Below are 14123 nucleotides of genomic sequence, written 5' to 3' on the forward strand. Positions count from 1 at the left end.
CTTCTATAGAAAATGCATACATTAGATGGATAGACTTGTTTTGGTGTTTAAGGTTCTATGTAAAGGCAAAGAGGCTTTCTAAGCCATGATAAGGATGATTGCATTTTCAGTTTGTGAAAATGGTGTAAAAAACAGTGAGTCACTGTTTTGATATTGATTTCCATACAGTTGCTTACTCTCCACCATATATTGGAGTTTGTAAAGCCTTGTAGCTCCTTCTATTTGCTTGCAAACAAGAACAAGGATTGGTCTTTGACCTTGTCCATGGGTTTTGAGATTTCCAAGGTCAATTAATGATCCTTAAGGCAAAGTTGTAACGCCCAGTTGGTTGTCACAGTCAATTATGACTTAGTTTTGCATTTTTAGTTGATTTGTTTTTGAAATCTTCCTCTTCCAAATAGTAGGTATGAAGGACAGCAAACATCTAAAGATAGAGAATTGATAAAAAAAGCACCAATCAGACCTTTGAAAAAGAGTTTGATAGTGGTAAATGCAAGGTAAAGTGAAAAAAAATAGTGAAAGAGGCAAAATGCAGTGATAACTAGTTTGATAGTGAATGACTCATTGTTTTGTAATTGCCTAATTCCTTTTTGGTGTAGGGATAATGTGGTACTTTCTTGTCACTAATGATAGACATTTTTACATGTTTTATAATGTAATTGGGTCTCATGCAAATGATATGTTTGTAGAAAGAAAGAATGGAAAAGTTGTCAATGTTGCACACTCCCTATGAGCATCTTTTGTAAAATGTTGTTCTTTAACCTTTGAAGGTGTAAAACTACTTTATTTTGGCCTAAATAGTATTTGGCATGGTAGAACCATGTTTGTATGATGCACATTGAAGGTTTCTAGCTTGTAAGTTGTTTCTTGCCTCCAAAACCCTTGTAAACCCTTCTTTTTGCACCCATTTTTGGGACTGTCATGGAAGAGGCCTAATGGACGCTAAGACTTAGAAAATCCTCAAGAACTTAGGTTATCTTAATATCAAGTTCTTTTTGTCTGGAAGCCCATCATTGGAGTAGGGTGAGCACAAAACCCCAAAAGGAGGGCTAATTTCTTGTCGCCCGTTTTAGGCCTAAAAATTGGGTTTTTGTCAAATCGGGTACACAAAGGAAGGTTGTAAAGCATAAAACCCATCAATACCAATTGAAACAAGTTGGTCTTGCATTAATTTAACACTTTTGATGAGGTAGACTCCACAACTCAGTTTGTAGCACTTGTGAAGGGTTTCTACACTCCAAAATGTAGAAGACCAAAGACACCCATGGGGGGTAAAACTAGACACAAACTTGTAATAGATCAAAAGGAGACCTTGTGCAGCCAGAGAATAGGTCAAGGAAAAAGGAAGTGAGTTACAATTGAGAGAGTAAGGTATTAGACTACAAATCCTAAAACAATGGGGTTGAAGCCCTTGAGCAACCAGGGAGTGTTTGACTTAGGGAGGTGGAACAAGGAGACTTTCTAGGTTGCCTATAAACCTTTTGCACTCTGATTTTGGTGACTACACCTTGAAACTAGCAAGGACCTATCACTTGGTGAACATACAAGCCTATTGGGCAACCCCCTTGCCCATCCTCCCTATCTCTCTCTCTCTCTCTCTTTCTCTCTCTCTCTCTCTCTCTCTCTCTCTCTCTCTCTCTCTCTCTCTCTCTCTCTCTCTCTCCCTCTCTCTCCCTCTCCCCTCTCCTCTCCCTCTCTCTCCCTCTCCCAACCCCCCCCTCTCTCTCTCTCCCTCTCCCTCCCTCTCCCTCTCTCTCTCTCTCTCTCTCTCTCTCTCTCTCTCTCTCTCCCCCTCTCCCTCTCCTCTCTCTCTCTCTCTCTCTCTCTCTCTCTCCCTCTCTCCCTTCCTCTAGCTCTCCCTTCCCCCAGGTTCTCTCCCTCTCCCCCTCTCTCTCCCTCTCCCCTCTCCTCTCCCTCTCTCTCCCTCTTGCCTCTCCTCTCCCTCTCTCTCCCTTCCCCCCCTCTTCTCTCCCTCTCTCCCTCTCCCTTCCTCCATACCCCTTCCATAACTTTTTTAAGGCTTAGTAGCACGTACGCGGTACTTATTACTCATAAGCAATACTATTCCCATTATTTGATACCCTGGGATAACATTTTTAGGCTTAGTAGCACGTACGCACTACTTATCAGTAGAGAATACCATTGGGCTTGCCAACATTTTATGGCCTAGCAGCGCGTATGCAGTTATCAATGTAGCACATACGAAGTCTAGAGACATAGTTTCAGTTTCCCAAGACCCTCAACAGCCTCAAAGGAAATTTTTGAGGTCATTGAAGGTCCCATTTGAACTGTGTCTACACTTCTATCACTGTTGTATACATAAAAGTAAGTGAATTTTTTGTTTTTTGCATGATTTCAAATGATTGAATTGTTGTTTTTATTAGTTTTTTGTTTTTGCATGGTTTCAAATGATTAAATTGTGATTGTTTAATAATTTGATTCCAAAAAATAGTGATAAGATGCATACATATTGTTATTTATTTATTTTTTAACTTTTCTTTAAATATATATGTAATATGATTCTATTTAGGTCAACCGATCTTAACCATGGGAAAGAACAAGTGAGGAACGATGGAACAATGAGAGGCTCAAAAGGAAACACAAAGGCAGCGTATGAAGATATTGCATGACATAAGAGCAATGGGAGAAGAAGGTATGTCAACCTCAACATCTCAATTCAATTTACCAAATGAATATAATGCACCTAATGCAATTGAAGAAGAAACATTTGATAATTTACTATTTGAACCTAATGCAATTGAAAAAGAAACATTTGATAATTTACCGTTTGAACCTAATGCAATTGAAGAAGATACTGCATTGAATAATCAATTAAATGATGAACATATTACACCTTCTCTACTTGATGAATTGAATGTACATAATGCACCGATGTTAACACCTCCTAGAATCATTCGTAGGAAACCGAAGTATCTAATTGACATTGATGAGAATATATTGAAGTCAATGCCCAATAAAATGAATGAACGAACTTGTAGGAGAATGGTTAAAAGAATATGGCAAAACTATTTTAAAAACTTAAATCAAACTGCAAGATGTCAATTAATTTTTCAAATGATTAAAAATTTGAATTTTAGAGAGACAATGAAAATTCTAGGCCTAAGCTCATCTGAAAGTAATAGTGAAAGAACTATTGTCAGAAATCTATTTGATGCATATCAATCTATTGGTTCAAAATCACGTAGTAAAGATTCTAATGCTACTCGACATGTCATTACATCAACCATAATGAGCAAGAAAATAAAAAAAGATCATTTGATAAGCAAAACAAGTAAGTCCATGAATGTTAGTAGAACAACATTAAGTAAAGCATTAAAGAGGTGAGAACAAATAGAGGAACCTAACAATAATTCTCTTTGGGCATTCTCAGGTAGACTACCACGCAAAGACAAGGTTGTTGTAGATGCACTAAAAACATTAATTGAAAATTTTTGGCATGACAACACAAGAGTATCACCCAACCAAAGAGATGTTGTTATAAGGCGAATTGGGTCTAAAAATCATGAGCCACATGTAAAACACTATTCGGATATGACTCAAAATAAATTTTATGAAAGATTCCTTCAAAAGTTTCCTCAAATAAAAATTTCTTAAAGATTTATTATAAGATGCCTCATTTGGAAGGTTCATGTGCTATATGTGGTGGTTTGCAATGTTTACCAAGATGCATACATTTGGAGAGCACACATGAAATTCGTACGAAACTAGTTTCTTTTGGAAAATACAAGACACACACATATGGAGTTAAAGATGGAAAAGATTTGAAGAGATGTGAGCTAGTGAAAAATGATATATGTGTAGCTCAATTTATGAAAATGTTTCAAGAGAACCTAGTTTATGAGTACATCATGCATACACATAGAGCTCGATGGTTAGATGAGCAATTCAAGTTGTGTAAGGACACATTTCCTCTTGGAACCATTGTCTCTATCATTGATTTCACTGAAAATTATACACTACAACCTCAAAATGAAGTGCAATCCATGTATTATCACTCTACACAAGTTTCTATTTTTGTACACATAGCATTCATGCATGCAGATGATAGCATAGAGGAGGATAGAAAGGTTGTAAGAGAGTATCACTTCTACATAAGTGATGATCATACTCATTCATCGGAGTTTGTACAAGGATGCTTTAAATTTTTCTATGATAGTTTAAGGGAAAGGAACATATGATACAACCGACACTTAATATTGTCAGATAATTGCATCGCACAATTCAAGAATGCAAGGATGTTTTATTGGCTGACAAGGATGCATGTGACAAGTGATGTACAACATTTTTGGAATTTCAATGAGGCTGGACATGGTAAGGGAGAGCACGATGATACAGGAGCATGTGTGAAAAGAGCCCTAGCTAGGGAAGAATTGAAGTACGAAGGAGGTGCTGAGTTGGTAGATGCAGAAACAATTGTGCAATGGTGTAAGTCTACGATGGGTCTAGGTAATCTAGGTACGTCATTGGTTCGTAGATATTTTTGGTTGATTACTAAATCTAACATTGAAAACTATCTATATTATTGTACAGTTGCAGGATCGAGTGACATGCACTCATTTATGAGTTCAAATTCAAGTTCACTAGTAATTTATATGAGACAGATGGTATGTTTTTGCTCTTCATGCATGTATTGTTTGTGTGAAGAATGTGAATCAGAAGAGTGGGTTGACAAATGGTCTTGTAGACTGTTGGTTCCCATTGATTCATATCAAATTCCCAAAGCACTACAATTGAGCCAGATGGAGACATCAATGGATTTTGACCATGTATCCAACCTAGTGGATTCAGGTGATTTTTTGAGTTAATTTTTTTGGTAGTATTCTTTTTGGTTCATTTTGTTGTACATCATACTTTATTTTTGGTATTAATTAACACTTTATAAAATCCAGGTCATGTGTATGCAGTTGTTGCAGAAGAGAACAATGAAGAAGAAACAAATTACTATTTGTGTCGTTCTGTTGAGCCTGAAAGAAAATTGACAACCACAATCATTGATGGAGAGGGTATTGAGTACCCAATAGGGTCTGTTGTCATGACAGGAACATGCCTTCGGAGATACCCTATCAAGAATTCTGATGTTTGGTTGTTCGAGGACTTTGAAACACAAAGACATATTCTTCATTTCTCTAACCTTGTTGTTGCAACAAATATTCATTTGATGAAGTATCGTCGTAGACCTTATAACAAGATTTTATGGAAAGTTCATGAATCTAACCACGAGGCAATACTTGACACAATACGGCTTAGAGCTGATCCTGAAGGCTCACTTGATTGATTCTATGGTTCAGAGTAGAATGATTTTGAGAATATTGTATAAATCATCGACAAATTATTCTATATTTGTTTCTTGTATATATAAATGCCCATGAGCTGATTTTTACATGTTTAGGGGCATAATTTTGTATATTTAACTGGAAATGAGCTGATTTGTACATATGTACATGCTAAATTTTGTATATTAAAATGGCGATGAGCTGAATCGCACATATTGTAATGCCAAATTTTGTATAAAAGCCCATGAGATGATTTGTATATTAAAATGGCGATGAGCTGAATCACATATATTATAATGCCAAATTTTGTATAAAAGCCCATGAGATTATTTGTAAGACAATTTTTTGTATAATCAAATAACCAAGAGCTAATTTGACCATATTTAGAGGCAAAGTTTTGAATAATATGTGACAATGTTTTGTGACTATTTTGTGTGTCAATGTTTTGTGACTATGTTTTGAGTATATGTGATGTGTCCCTAGTGAATCATGAGCATTCTTGATTCTTGTATAATCATGGATAATTATTTGAGTCATTATCGGGTCATAGGGGTGATAGATTGAGACTAGATACAATTTGAGCAAAAATTGTCAAAAAAGTTGTCTAGCAACTTCTACATTGCATCAGTAGGGTATGACTCTCGATGTTCTGGTGCTTTGGGATGCACGACAGGGGCATGCCTAGTGTAAACATGCCCACCCAGATGCATTTGCAACGTCAGTTTGTGCACACGAGGAATAGAATCAATTCTAGCCAATCTTGCAACTTTTCCTTGCAAGCAATTGACGATTTTTTGAGCTGGCAAAAAAATGCTACTAATTGAAAATGGCTTCGATTCGTCAAAAACTGAGATAGGCCATTGTAAAGGAGCCTCATGCAACCCCATAGGATCAAACAGATCGACCGTGTATGTTGTGGATTGGAAGAAACAGTCCGTCAAATTTTGACAAATTTTTGGACTCAGGGCACTTGAGAGATCTCACCGGTAGGGTATGACTCTCGACGTTCTGGTGCTTTGAGATGCATGATAGGGGCATGCCTAGCGTAAAAATTCCCACTCAAATGTGCTCGCGATGTTGGTTTGTGCACACGAGGAACATAATCAATTCTAGCCAATCTTGCAACTTTTCCTTGCAAGCAACTGATGGTTTTTTGAGTAGGCGAAAAAATGCTACTAATTGAAAATGGCTTCGAGACATCAAAAACTGAGATAGGCCATTGTAGAGGAGCCTCATGCAACCCCACGGGATCAAATAGGTTGACCGTATGTGTCGTGGATTGGAAGAAACAGTCCGTCAAATTTTGACAATTTTTTGGACTCAGGGCACTTGAGAGATCTCACCGGTAGAGTATGACTCTCGACGTTTTGGTGCTTTGGGATCCACAAAAATGGCATGCCTAGCATAAACATGCCCACCTAGATATGCTCACAACGTTGGTTTGTGCACATGAGGAACAAAATCAATTCTAGCCAATCTTGCAACTTTTCCTTGCAAGCAACTGATGGTTTTTTGAGCAGGCGAAAAAATGCAAGGTAAAGTTTACTTGAAACAAATGACACCAATTACCATTAGCTATCATGCAAAGACAATAGAAATACATGTGCAATGCATAAAATCAACAACAAAATTATCTTGAAGATAATAGGCCATTTAACTGTAAAGGAGGAAGAGGTAGAGGAATAAATCACTAGAGAATAACTAATGCAACTTTCTTTAATTCTAGAAAAGTTGGCCATTATGCCACATATTTTTGAGGAGAAAAGAAAAATTGTGTATTTTGTAGAGAGGAATTACATGACATATATAAATGTGAAATGAAAGAATTTTTTTAGAATGCTGCCAAACAATTTTGAAGCGACGATTTATAGCAAGAAACCCAAGTAAATTGGAGATTACCTCCATAAGGTAATAGGGGTTTCCACAAAATGGATTTATGGTCATTAGAGACATCTAATGGAGAAAATTTTGAATAATAATTGATGATAGAAAATGAAAAGAAAATGAAAATAGGAGCTACAAAAAAGTCCAATGGCTTGACTAGTCAACGAGCAAATTCTAGACACCTGAAATTGTCCTCTTTAATTAAATAAATATTTTATTTATTTAGTTATGTTATCCTAAGTCTTGTATTAATTAAATAAATTTTTATTTATTTAATTAATTCATTAATCCTCTTCTAAGCCTTTCGTCATTTAAATAAATACTTTTATTTATTTAAATTGCCCTTTTCCTAAATTAAATAAATAATTTATTTATTTAATTGATCCCACTTCCTCTATTAATTAAATAAATATTTATTTATTTAATTAATTCATTAGCTTTTTCTACTCATGAAACATGTCATTCATCTCTTAATTCTTCGCTTGCCTAGACCCCTTTTATCATTTAATTATTTCCTCTACCTACTCTTTAATCGTAGCCGACCATTTATCTTTACACCTCTTAATCTTATCCTTACATTTCTTACAATGTTCTCTATATAAGAGGATGTCCTCTTCCTTTTCAACCCTAATCAATGTGTCTAATCAATCTTATGCAGTCAAGCCTTCTTGTGATCAAGCTATCAACCACAATCCATTCTTTGTTGAGCTCTTGTGCACACATAAAATCTAAGAGCAAATATATCAAACAAGATCAATGGAGATAGGACACAATGGAGATTGAAACCTTACTTGACATGTGAATGGTAATATTTCTTTATTTTGTTGATTTGCATAATTTTAGATATCTCTATTGGTATTGGTGAATGTTTCAATGTAGGACCTAGATTGTTTGTGGTTGAATCTTTATGGTTTTACAATAATTTATTATCATCACTTTTCACCATATACATTTTGGCACAGCCGATGGGACATTGATTTTTGTTAGATCTATGTTTTTTTGTAGGTTTTTCCTACCCTATATTGTTGTTTTGTAAAATAATATGGAGATTAACCTTGTGCAGCTAGGGTTTTGTAAGATTTTGGAGAGATTTGATCAAATCTCATAAACGGCTTTGAATTTTTACATCAAATTTGTTTTGTAGTTTGGGGACAGTCTTAGGAGTGTTCAATCCAAAATTTATATTTTTTGGAGCTTATTTGAATTTTTTATGATTTTTCATAAAAAATCAATTTTGGGAGCAAATTAGCGAATTTTTTGGATTTTAATACATTTATGGAAACGCCACAAAATTATACAAGGGGTATTTTTTTTTAATTTAAATTTTGATGTAAAATAATTCATAAAAAATTAAATCATTGAAAATTAGGGTTTGATAATAATTTGATTAGATCTCACAAACAACTTGTAATTTTTCCATGAAATTGTTCTTTCAAGTTGAGGACAACATCAAAAGTTCTCAATCAAAAATTCAGACTTTTTAAAGCATATTTAAAAATTTTATTAATTTTTTATAATTTTTCAAAAAAAAATTAATTGAGAGAAAATTAGCAAATTTTTCATATTTTCTTACATTTCTAGAAAGAAAACATAATTATATAGGGGATCTAGTTTTTATGATTTTAATTTTGATGCAAAATAATTCATTAAAAATTAGATCTTTAAAAATTAGGTTTTTGAAATGATTTGATCATATCTCACAAACGGATTGGAATTTTAGCATGAATTTTTATTTTACAGGTTAGGAATCATATCAATTGTTCTCAATCCAAAATTCAGATATTTGGGATCAATTTTAATTTTTTAATGAATTGTTTATGATTTTTCATAAAAAAATAATTTTGGGAGCAAATTAGCAATTTTTTTTTAATTTCTTAGATTTATGGAAATGTCTTGAAATTATACAGGTGGTCTATTCTTTATGATTTTAATTTTGATGCAAAATAACTCATGGAAAATCAGATCTTTGGATATGTCAAAAAACGTATTGTCGAAGGCCCCTTTTTCACATTTGGATTTGGATTTTCTAAAATTAACCTAACAAGTGTTCTTGCAAGTGGGGGTAATATATCAAAACTACTAATAATTTGTTGCAGGGGTAAACTAGGTGTGTGTCTCTGGATTTTAGTCTAATTAGGATCACATCTCATTTTCATTTCGAGTTAAAGAACTTGTTTGAAGTGTTTGGTTCTCTTTGCACATTTTATGTTTATAACCCTAAAGTTGATAACAAAAGTATTCTCTCCCCTCACCTTCCATTGGACCTTGGGTGTAAGATAAATTGTTATCATCTTCTATTTAGGTAGGAGGGACTAGCCCATAAGGCCAAGTGAGAGGGAATGACCCAAGTGGTAATAGGCTAAAGCCAAGCTCTTCCAAACCACTATAAATAAACGTGTTTGTGATGAAAGTTGCAAGAAACGAGTGTTACATGTTGCCATAATGACATTATGACTCCCTCAGTGTCTGCATGACACATAAAAACCTTATGGAGCATAGCCTCTACAAGAATGGGAGGCTTTTCTTAATGAAGCATAACATGTTGCTAGTTATGGCCACTCGAACATATTCCCTTACTAAAAACCCCTTGTTTTAGAAGCCAAAAACCTTCTATTTATTGGTATAGGAAGTCGGACCTTTGATGTCATCCCACATTCTTATGGTTCTTAGTAGAGATACAAAGTTTGCCATGGGGAGTTTTCATGGGGAATGGTGCTTGGCTACCCTGGAGAAGTGAGTGTCATGGAGTGGAGCGAGTGGGATCAAGCATCTAAGTATCTGCTTTAAATAAGCATAGTTGGGAAACCAAATGAGATCCAACAACTATTGTCTTGGCCATCCTTAGGATTTGTGCTTGCATGTTTTTATTTCAAATCAAAAAAACACACTTTTAGACATTGTGTCTTTATTGTTGATTGTGTCTTCTTGCCACAAAAATGTGCTCAATATTGAGATTTGGTCATATTCAACAACTTCACAATTGGATAGAATTGCAAAACATTTTCAGAATCGCATATGTCCTTCTAAAACTGTGTTTGAGTTTAGAAATCACATTTGTGCAAAACAGTTTCACATCTTCATTTTAGAATGACATTTTGCAAAAGTTGAAAAGAGAAAAATGGGCTTAAGTTTTCAGATTTAAAGAGATTCTAAGGTATTTCCTATAGGGATTCATCATTTTCAGTCAACCAATATTATCACATATTTATCCATCATTTCTCTTCATTTGCAATACCTCATACATATTTTCCAAAATAGAGTCAAAAGGTTGTTGTGTTGTCCTTATCATATCTTGCAAACTTACTATAATATATCACTAAGTGGTTCTCGTATTAGATCTATCATCTTAGGGTCCCATTTGGTCCTCTTTAGTCAAGGTCAACTTACCTCATCAAGAGATCTATCATCTCTTTGGAAGCCACACTTTTATTTAGATCACACATATCTTGAACCTACACTTTTGGATATTGCAAGACAATCCCAGATTCTTTCCATCTCATATCCTTTCTTGGTCTTCCATAGTCTTCACATTTCCTTCCATATTTCATCTTAGCCAAGGTTAATTTCATGGTTGAAACCCATTCCCAAAGGTTTAGAAGAGAAGTTTAAGAAGCTCTAAGATCTCTTAACATGAGTACCTATGAGTTTGACGGATACTGCAAAGTGGAAAATTGAACCCTAGTGACTCCCAACCTAGGAGAGAGAAAGGCAGTCACTAGGATGAATTTTACTTGAGGGAAACTTTACATTCAAAAGAGGGTTTGAATCTGCTAGATCCAAATCCAAGAGAAGCAAGGATGTGAATTCCAAGTGGATTGCAAGGGTTGAAGTGTGTTTTACCCTCTTTGGTAAATAGGAAAGTTGACTTGTTGACTATGTGGAACAAAGAGAAAAATTGAGTGAAATGAGGAGCTACCAATTTGGGATCATGTTGTAACTTTGTATCTAAACTAATTAGACTGATACGAATCTTCCTTGTAAATTTGGAGAAAAGTTATCGATACCATGGCAACAGTGTACATGGTCCTCCACAAAATTTGCGAAATGAAAAGGGTTCTTCAATCTCTGCAAATGAAGCCCAAACCTGCAATTACAACTGCACACCTGCAAGCTACACATAGAAAATAGGGGAAGAAGGGTTGTAGATAGGGGTTTTCCTCAGTTGAGGAATCAACCTTGAAAGAAAGAAATTGCAAATGCTGAAATGTAAATAATGGAATTGTATACCTTGTAGATTTGCAATTTGTTGATGATGATGGATTTTCTTCTTGAATACTATCACAAGTGTTGCATGAAATGGCATGTAACATGATAAAACCCTAACACACACACATACTTGTCATTGAACGTTGTAACATTTCTCTAATGAATGAATAAAGAAGACTTGAATGCTTGAATGCTTGAATGCTTGATGATGTATATTTTTGCCTATGATTGCTTATGATCAAATTCGCCTCTCCTCAAATGAGAAAACCAACTCCCTTTTATACATGCCTAGAGAATTAATTTTCATTCATCGAAGGCTAACAAAGAGGAGTTTCAAACCCTGGAGTCGGATTGTGCATAGGGGACCGGGTAGACCTATCATAGGGCCACCCTAAGAGGTGGGAATAGGGGTGCCATGCCCTTGTCCTACCCTATTTTGGGGCCCGAATAGGGTCTGGAGGCAGGAACAAGTCCTGAGAAGGAAGGGGTCCAAGCAGAGAAGGGTCTCAGTCAAGAAGGAGGGTTCCATCGCCAAGGTGACGACCTCAAATGTGGTTAAAATTCCTAAGGTCACAATTTTAGGACACTACAGAAACAAATTTTATAATCCATTTGAGAATCACAGTAATATACTAGACAATGATAATGAGAACACCAATGATAATGAAAATGTATCTTTCACTTTTGTAGATATTGAAGATAACATCATAGATCCAAGGTTCAATAGATTGGTTGAAGAAATCATGAGAAGAGATAGAAAATACTTCTTTCAAGTCATGGCACAAAGTGGAATGAAACTACCTCACAATTTTGACGTGTCACAAATTATAGAAGAGGACCCAAATCAAGGAAATCAAAGAAATGCAAATCCTAGAAGACATAATGGCGGTAATAGGAGATAATGTTTTGTGTCGGAGTCAACTTCATCCTTATTTCAAAAACCTAAAGTTCCCAATACCTATGCTCATGCCAATTTTACTAGGAACTCTCATGAACAACCACACTATCATCCTTTCCCATGGAGGAGAACTACCACTACATATGCTCATGATGATACCTAAGATCATACAAATGCATACAATTACACCCAAGAGAACATTCAAAATCATGACACAAGAAGACCCCATGTCAGATTTGGGGGAAATACTCAAGATCACTCTTATGATACCTCCCATCCTCATGGTCATGACATGTATTGACCTAGACCTAGTACTCATTACAACACCATACCAAGTGGTCCATATCCAAGATACAACAATGTTCCTCCTCCATATGAACACATCTATGATCAATACCATCCATATATGCATTATATCCCTCCTCCTCCACCCGATGGCTCAAGCATGAGACTATCTCAAAGAGAAGACACCACCCACGAATGACTTGCAACAACAAATAAAGGATTTGGAAAAGCAAATGACAGACATGAATACACCAAAGAAACAATACATGATGAAATACATATGTATTTACCCATTTGATAAAAGCATTCCAATGCCTCCATTTCCTCCACATTTTGTAACACCAAATTTTGACAAGTATAGAGGCAAAGGGGATCCTAAGGCACACATAACAGAATTTTTCAAAGCTTGCATTGAGGTAGCAGGAGAAGAAACATACTTGATGAGATTGTTCCCAGAAATTTTAGGTGGACAAGCTATGGAATGGTTCTCCCAACTTTCACCTTGAATCAAATCATGGAGTGATTTGGCAGAGGCTTTCATACAACACTTCTCATATAACATTGAAACAAATGTGTCAGTGACCACCTTATGCAATACTAATCGTAAAAATGGGGAATCTTTTGCTTCATTCTTATAGTTATTGAGAGGTCTTTCTAGTCGATGCTCTTGTGATATCCCATAAAAATAAATGGTAGAAATGTTCACTCAAATGTTAATAAGGAAATTTGATATGAGCTTAGAAATCCTTGTTTGTCTACTTTCAAGGAGGTCATAGAAAAAGGATTGGCAACTCAGAAAGTCCTTATTGAACAAGGTGTCATTAAGATATTCAAAGAAAACAAATAGGAATCAAATGGGAAAGACAAACCCCTCTTTTGGAACAAGAACAAGACCATAGTCAATGATGAGGTAGTAGCTACAAATATTGTAAAACCAAAAGTAACTTTCCCGCACGCAAGTTCATCTAATACAAGAAATCAAGTAAACAATCAAAGGCCATCAAAGCCTTGAGGGAAATATAATCCATTTAGAGATCCAATTGAGACAACATTCAATAAATTGGTTGCAAACAAGCTCATAACACTACCATATAATCCACCTTATGAACCAGAAGTAAAACCTACATGGTGGAATGATGATGAGTATTGTGAGTATCACAAGAGAAAAGGACACACAATTGGTAATTGTCATAGATTGAAGGATGTCATACAATATCTTATTGACAAGGATGACATAGAAGTTGATGTTCATACCTCCAATGAGGAACATACGATGTTTAAGGAGCCATTCCCTAAACATGATAAAGGAAAAACCAAAATAAATAATCAGGCCAACTATGCTAAGATGTCCTATGATTATGATTCTACTGTTAACCATATTTCAGTGGACAATTATGTTGATACCATTATCATAAAGGAAAAAACTCCCAAAGGTTCTACCCAAAGGAGTAAGGTTGTTTTAAAAGGAATTGGACCATCTTCTTCATCCTCCAAAAATGAAACCTCTAAATGTAATGTTACAACACATCAAGGTAAAGTCACCTTGCAAGGTGTTC

Source organism: Cryptomeria japonica, chromosome 9, assembly GCF_030272615.1.
Source record: "Cryptomeria japonica chromosome 9, Sugi_1.0, whole genome shotgun sequence".
NCBI classification, from domain to species: Eukaryota; Viridiplantae; Streptophyta; class Pinopsida; order Cupressales; family Cupressaceae; genus Cryptomeria; species Cryptomeria japonica.